Source organism: Colobus angolensis, unplaced genomic scaffold (genome assembly GCF_000951035.1).
Source record: "Colobus angolensis palliatus isolate OR3802 unplaced genomic scaffold, Cang.pa_1.0 Scaffold67, whole genome shotgun sequence".
Lineage (NCBI taxonomy): Eukaryota > Metazoa > Chordata > Mammalia > Primates > Cercopithecidae > Colobus > Colobus angolensis.
The window spans coordinates 5,753,523-5,761,075 of record NW_012120376.1 but is presented as its reverse complement, the minus strand read 5'-3'; positions in this window follow the sequence as shown (position 1 = coordinate 5,761,075).

The following is a 7,553-nucleotide window of genomic DNA, read 5'->3' as shown; positions in this document are numbered from 1 at the left end:
CGAGCCGGGAGAGCGGGGCCGCAGAGCCCGGGTCCCAGCCTGCCCTTTCCTGCAGCGCCGGCCGGATTGCCCAAAGACCAAGCGGGTGCCGGGCCTCACCCGACCCTGATGTTGGCGTTGGTCCGGATTGACCGCCCACTCTGACGCCCTGTACTGAGTGAGAGCGCCTTTGCTTCCATTTTTACTCCAATCCTGGAGATTCTTTGTCGATGAAGAGAGGACAGTTTATAGTTAACTCCAGAAGAGGGGTCCTAACTCAGTTCTTTGATTTAAATACTTAATCATCTGTGTGTGTGTATATATATATACACACACACATATATACATACACACACACATATATACATACATATTTGAGACAGAGTCTTGCTCTGTCCCCCAGCCTGGAGTGCAGTGGCACAATCTCAGCTCACTGCAACATCTGCCTCCTGGGTTCAAGCGATTCTCCCACCTTAGTCTTTGAGTAGACTACAGATGAGTGCCATGCCAGGTTAATTTTTGTATTTTTAGTAGAGACAGGGTTTCACCATGTTGGCCAGGCTGGTACTGAACCCCTGGACTCGAGTGATCTGCCTGCCTCGGCCTCCCAAAGTGCTGGGATTACAGGCATGCACCACCATGCCCCACCCTTCGTCTTTTTCTTTTCCTGCCTCTTAAATCTTGAGCTTAGGTCTTGAATTTTTTTAGCTTTATTTTATTTTAGTATACTTTTTGTTTTGGAAAATTTTTAGATGTACATAAAAGTTGCAACAATAATGTAGAGATTCCCATGTACTCTTCATCCCGCTTCCCCAAAAATTAACATCTTACATAACTATGGTACGTTTGTCAAAATGAAGAATTAACATTGGAACAATGCTATTAACAAAACTACAGACTTTATTTGGATTTCACGTTTCCACTCATGTCCTTTTTCTGTTTCAGAATTCAGTCTGGGACATCACCTTGCATTTAGGGGTTTGAAGCCTTTTAGTATGTAATCCAGATTTCATTGTGTAGAGTCTCTCCCCTTGACAATGAGGCAGGAAGCAGAGTCCCTGGCACTGGATTGACCTCCCTGTCCTTGTCCTGATGTCCCAGGAAACACCTCGAGCCCTGGATATCCTGAGAATGCTATTAAAGGATTCCTGCTAGGTCTGCCTGCTGGTTCTGGTAGCACCTGGTATAAATCCGGATCCCAAGGCCTGCACCTGGTCCTACTGGATAGCGACAAGGAAGTCCATGGGGTTCTTTAGAGAACACTCAGAGCTAAGGAGGTAAGCAGGTGCATGAGCTCCCTGTCTTTTTTTTACTCTTTATTTTTAAATTGAGATAGGATCTCACCCTGTCACCCAGGCTGGAGTGCAGTGGTATAACCATGGCTCACTGCAGCCTCAACCTCCTGAGCTCAAGTGATCCTCCTACCTCAGCCTCCTGAGAAGCTAGGACTACAGGCATCTGCCACCAAGCCTGGCTAATTTTTTGTTTGGTAGGGACAGGGTCTCCCTGTTTTGCCCAGGCTGGTCTTGAACTCCTGGGCTCAAGTGATCCTCCCATCTTGGCCTCCCAAAGTGCTGGGATTATAGGTGTGAGCCAGTATGCCTGGGCGACTCCTACTGTCTTTAGGCATTTTGAGACCTGCTATCATTTTGGAGGTGACTGGAGTTTGACCTGAAGGCACTCTCCTCTGTTTGGTTGTGGGAGGGGTCCAGATACCTGGGAACACCTGTATGGCCAACTCAAGTAGCTGGAAAAAGCCTATGGCAGATTTCTAGTAACCACCCCTGCAGAAACCCTGATTCTTAGCTGAACACTGCCAGGAACTGTAAACGGTCTGAGATTTTGTCCTACTTACAAGCTAACAAATTAGCCCACCAGTGTCATAGCTTGTGATAGAAGCCCAGACTCCTGGGTCAGAGATGAAGGACAGTTTATTATTCACAGCAATAGCAGTAACAAGAGTATCAGCCCTAATTCCCACAGGATTTTGCAGAAAGGGCCTGGTGATGCCTGCACACCCAGTGGATTACATTTCAAGACAGGAACCCTGAACTTAGGGAACCCAGATCTTTTAGAATGTTCCATGAATATTTTATAAGGGGCAGCATGCCTGCCCCTTTGGGAGGGAGACATTGTAGATCTTCCAAGGCTGTCCACTATATCCTGAAAATGATAATCTGAAACAAGGGACAGTCAATGCCTCACTTGCAAGATGTGTAGAAATGGAATAGAACCATGGAGCATTGTCTCCCAACGAACAAATGGCCCTATAAGACAAGCATACATTTCCCAACCTCTCCTGCAGCTAAGTGTAGCCATGTAACTAAATTGTTATGTGTTGCGTGTGTGGCAGCTTCTGGGAAATTTCAATGACTAGCATGCACCCTGGGCGGCTTCTTCCCGTCTTCTTTTCCTGATGGCTGGAATGTGGACATGATGTTGGCGCTTGAGCAGTCACGTGGGACCAGGACTAGCATGTTGAGGACTGAGGATGGATGGCAGGCAGTGAGGGGAAAGGGGCCTAGGTCTCTGATGGTGGTGGAGCTCACAAACTAGGTCTGTACTAGTTATCTTTGGATTTGTTTCTATGAGAGAAAAAGACACTGCCATCTAGTTATAACTTTTTGTTGTTGTTTTTTGGTATATACGCCTGAACTTTATTCTCACTGATGCAGGGTTAGAGCAGAGGAGGACCAATGGGAGATTAAGCCCATCAGCAGAGAGAAGGGTCAGGGGCCCTGCTCCCCTTTCCCTCCATTTCAGCTTCAGCAACGACAGGGGAGGGGAGCAGGAGTCATCTCTGGCTTGTTCACCACCCACTGGTGATGCTCCATTCACAAGGGGGCCTGGTCGGCCACGCGACCCAGCAGCATCCATTTGAAGGCCGCAAGCAACAAGCTGGCTCCATTCACAAACCCTGTCCTCCTTTGAAAACCAATCACCATGCGAAGCGTGACTGGGTGGTGGCTGGTGTCGGCCCATCTGTCACGCCCTTTCAGGGAGCCTGGTGGCGGCAGCCAGCCTGGGCCGAGCCAGCCCCTCTCCCTTTGTACCCCAGGGACACGCACTGTAACGAGATCACAGTGCCTACTGAATTATTCAGAGCTGCCCTGAGTGTCAGTTTTATTATAAACATGCAGATTGCTCCAGGCTCCAAACTTCCAAACCTCCAGCAACCGTCTCCCTCCAGGATTTTGCAGTGACTGCTTTGTGCCTGTGATTTCCCCAGGCCTTGATGGCCTAATTTCCCTTTGACCAGTTCCTACCTGCTGCTGGACTTGAAAGCCTCGGCCCTTTACCCATTGCTTCCACAAGCCCTATTCCGTGCTTAAAAACTGTCCTCTCCACCGCCCCAGCAGTCCTGCCGCTGCCTCTCCCATCTCCTACTGGCTTCACTGCCCAAGTGGGTGACATCAGACTTGCAGAGTGCAGCTCTCCTTCCTCTGCTGGGGACATGGATCCTCCTCTCCTGTGGGCTTCAGTGTGATCTTTAAGTCCACTAGGTCTTCCCGCCCATCTGGGTGTTCTAGACCCAACTCTGTCCTCTGCCCTTCCCTATATGTCCCAGATCCCTGGTGCTCTCCGGAGTTGATCCGGAGAATACCCCCCAGCTGGTAATGAAGCGGAGATGGTAATGCACATTTAAGAGTAATGAAATGCAGTGATATTTCAGGCCTGACAGACCTATTTCTGGCAGCCTTAGAATTAAAGTGTGAGGCTTTGTACTGCAGCTGCTACTAGGAGCCTTCAGAGTTTTTCTAAAGATGTGAATAAAGCTTCCAGGGTTTCAGCTCAGATCACTGTGGCTATTTATCCTGCTGCTGCTTTCATTGTACCTTTTTATTTGAAATTTTAGAGCTTTCAGATGAAGGGAACGCAGCAGTAAGTGCAAAGCATACAAAATATCCTGGTGGGGGAGAATGTCCCGGTTTTTCTCTCCAATTGTCCATGACAGCTCTGGGGAGGAAGAGCTGCTCACAGGGAGCACTGCCTCTGTCTCCCCTTTGAGTGGGCTCCTCCTGAATTCTTGCCCTGCTGCAGTAGGAAATGGGGTCTCCTGAGAAAGCCCTAGGAGGGAGTCCATGCCACCAAGATTGACGGGGCTAGGTGTGGGCTGGCCCTCCCCCAGTGCCTCAGTGCTGTGAGCTTGGTTTAGACTGTCCTTGGCTGGGGAATGTGATGGAGAGGAGTAGATCTACACTAGGCCGACAGTGAGAGCTCTTGCTCCAGTCCTCCAGTTAGGAAAGTTGGGCTGCTCTTTCCATCTCTGCACCCGGCTCCATCCATTGCATCCAGGAGGTTGGAGCCATTTGTGAGGAGAGGCCATGTAGGACAGTGGTGGAAACATGGGCTCCACTGGCAGACAAACTTGGGAGCAAAACCTGGTGAGACCAGCTGCACTGCCCAGGGCAAACCACTTGCCCTTTCTGGACCTCACTGTCTCAGTTTCCCCACCTGTAAAATGGGGCTAATAAAGCATCCATTGTCCAGATCCTCGTGATGCATGTAAGGTACTTGGCACATATGAAGTCACAATGTGTATTATTAACACTGAACAGTATGAATGATAGTCCCAGGACTCAGCTAGCTGGATCACCTTCCTGCACCATCACTCATGTGCCAAGCCCCTTTTCACTCCAGGGCTGTGTAGTGCAGTGAGAAGGGGCTCTGGAGTCATACATAGCCAGGTTCCAACCCTGGTTCTGTCATTTTCCAGTTTTGTCAGATCAATTTGTGAGACTCAGATTTTCTGAGTCCCAGTTTCCTCATCCGTAAGAATAGTGATAATAAATATTCACCTCAAAGGGTATCAGTGAGGATTAAATGAGATCATGTTTATACAAGAACCCACACAGTGCCTGGCACACAGTAGGTGTTGATAAATAATGGTTCCTTTCCCCCTTTCCTTTTCCCTCTGCTTCTGTTAAAAAGGAGAAGAGTTTTATAATCAGCCACCAGTTTACAGGAAATGCAGGAGGAAGATAAGCATGGTAAATGGTGGTGGCGGCGGGGGGGGATTTCATCAGCAAAATCCAGAATTTGGGAAATTCTATAGGACAAATGACCTAGAATCCTCAATGAACAAATGACAAGAGAGAGAAAAAGAGAAAAAGAGGGAGGGCCAAGTGAAATGTGAAGGCCAGTCGGGCACGGAGGCTAACACCTGTAATCCCAGCATTTTGGAAGGCCGAGGTGGGAGGATTGCTTGAGACTAGGAGTTCAGGACCAGCCTGGGCAACATGGCGAGACCCCAGTCTCTACAAAAAAGTTAAAAATTAGCTGAGTGTGATGGCTTGCACCTGTGGTCCCAGCTTGTTGAGAGGCTGAGGCAGGAGGATTGCTTGTGCTCAGGAGGTCGATCGCACCATCGCCCTCTGGTCTGGGTAACAGAGTGAGACAGAGAGAGAGAGAGAGAGAGAGAGAAGAGGAGGGGAGAGGAGGGGAAGGGAGGGGAGGGGAGGAGAGGAGAGGAGAAGAGAAGAGAAGAGAAGAGAAGAGAAGAGAAGAGAAGAGAAGAGAAGAGAAGAGAAGAAAAGAAAAAAGTGAGGACCTTGTTCGGATCTCAATCCAAACAAACCAACTGGAAAAAAATAAAAGAGACCATGAGGGGCATTTTGATATTGACTAGTTATTTGATAACATTAAGTAGTCATTGTTAATTTTTAGGGTGATAATGGTATGGTAGTAGTCATGTTCCAAAGAAGTTTTTATCTTTTGGAACACATAATGAAGAAATTAAAGATTAAATGATATGATATGGGGATTTGCTTGACAGTAATTTAGTGGGGTGAAGTGAGGGGTGGAAGTGAAGCAAAATCAGCCATGTGTGGGTAACAAAGCTGGGTGATGGTATGTGGGGGTTCATTAAACTATTCTCTCTACTCTTGTACATGTTTGAATATTTCCATACAAGTAAAAAAAAAAAGAAGCAGTGGTCCTTTTAGATTAGAATTGTCTCTCTCATCTACCTCTTCCTCCATATTCTCCCAGCCCCTTCCTCACTTCAGTTTCTTCTTACTACCTACCTGGACTGTACTGCAACAGCCTCTTAGAGTCTCCCAGCTTTTAATCTCTCTCCCATCCAATCTTCTTCCCATTCTGCTGCCAAAGTTATCTTCCTAAAACACAAATCATATCATGGTGCTTTCCCACTTAAAAATTCTTTGGTAGCTCTCTATTGCCAATAATTTAGTAGAGTACAAAATCCTTATTACGTGATTCAAAGCCCTTCACAGTTAGGATCAGCCTTCCTCTTTCCGGGGATGGGGATCCCAGGCCAATCCCTATCCCTTTATTCAACCTGGCTTTTGGTCATATCTGCCAGGCCATTTCATGCCTCCGTGACTTCTCTTATGTAATTACCTGGCAGGTCCTCCTCCCTGGCCCTTAACTTCATCTATTGAAGACTAAAATATTTTTCAAAGCTCGGTTCAAATGTCATTCTTCCTTGGTGGTTTCTGGATGTCTTTCCAATGCTCACTAAATATCTGTGCCTCTCTGCCTTCTGGCATGTGGTAGGATCTCTCTTCCTGGCTCCCTGTAGTTCGATGGGGCCATGTGACCAGCTTTAGCCAATGGGTTGTGAGTGGAAGTCATACATTTCGCTCTGGGCCAAGAATTCCAGAATTCAATTGCTAATTCAAAACCCTCTGAGCTGTCTTTCCCTCTGGCTCAGTGATGGGTGATATCCAGATAAAAGCTGTTCTCAAGCTGGGTATGGTGGCTCACACTTGTAATCCTAGCACTTTGGGAGGCTTTGGCGGGTGGATCATCTGAGGTCAGGAGTTTGAGACCAGCCTGGCCAACATGGTGAAACCCCATCTCTACTAAAAATACAAAAATTAGCCAGGTGTGGTGGCACATGCCTGTAATCCCAGCTACTCAGGAGACTGAGGCAGGACAATTGCTTGAACTCCGGTGGGGCAGAAGTTGCAGTGAGCCAAGATCATGCCACTTCATTCCAGCCTGGGCGTAAGAGTGAAACTCTGAAAAAAAAAAAAAAAAAAAAAAAAGCTGTTCTCTCAGGCTGGAGGTTCTGGAGTGTGTGTGGTGCCGTGGAGTAGAATCTCCTGTCCACCTGTGGGTGCTATGTAGTGGGAGACACATATATCTGAGGGGGCCTTTTATTTCTTCAGCACAACTGAGTCTACCCTAAGTCTTCCTTCTCTGCGTTGCAATCCACTGTGCTGTCCTCTGTGTTTTCACATTATATCGTGTGTATGTAATGTGTCCAGATGACAACCCCGGCAGGCCAGAAATCCTATGTTACGATCTTAGCATTCTGGCCCGCAGCACTCAGCATAGTGCCCTGCAGAGGGGAGGGATGAATGTGCAGCAGTTCTTCGCTGTGGTGGATGCAGTTGGGCGTATATGCAGAGGTTGGGAGGTGTCATCCTTTCCAGGGGCCCCGGTACTCATTAGTCTTCGGGATTTTTTTTTTTCTTTTTTTTTAGACAGAATCTCGCTCTGTTGCCCAGGCTGGAGTGCAGTGGCGCCATCTCAGCTTCGCCTCCCGGGTTCACGCCATTCTCCTGCCTCAGCCTCCCGAGTAGCTGGGACTACAGGTGCCCACC